The sequence below is a fragment of the Penaeus monodon genome, chromosome 20 (genome assembly GCF_015228065.2).
Source record: "Penaeus monodon isolate SGIC_2016 chromosome 20, NSTDA_Pmon_1, whole genome shotgun sequence".
NCBI classification, from domain to species: domain Eukaryota; kingdom Metazoa; phylum Arthropoda; class Malacostraca; order Decapoda; family Penaeidae; genus Penaeus; species Penaeus monodon.
Window position 1 is genome coordinate 1,178,733 of NC_051405.1, and position 213 is coordinate 1,178,945.

The 213-nt window shown below is 39.9% G+C and overlaps 1 protein-coding gene across 1 annotated transcript in view; it reads left to right on the plus strand.

Annotated features, from left to right (window-relative positions):
- Positions 1-213, plus strand: part of LOC119585532 — a 24,411-nt gene that overhangs the window by 17,916 nt on the left and 6,282 nt on the right. The gene's annotated exons all lie outside the window — the stretch shown is intronic.

Below are 213 nucleotides of genomic sequence, written 5' to 3' on the forward strand. Positions count from 1 at the left end.
CTACAATCGGCACAAAAATAGGACACTAACGGGATCTAATGTCCAAAGACTTTTCCTCATTTTAGGTGGGAATTATTTTGACCAATGTTATGAATCCTCTAGCACTACGTCAAGCACTTGACTCTATTTACCAATCGTTGAGATCCAGACAATGGAAACAGAGAAGGAACAAGAAGGAGAGAGGACAAACACTTCCTTTTAACTGACTAGACC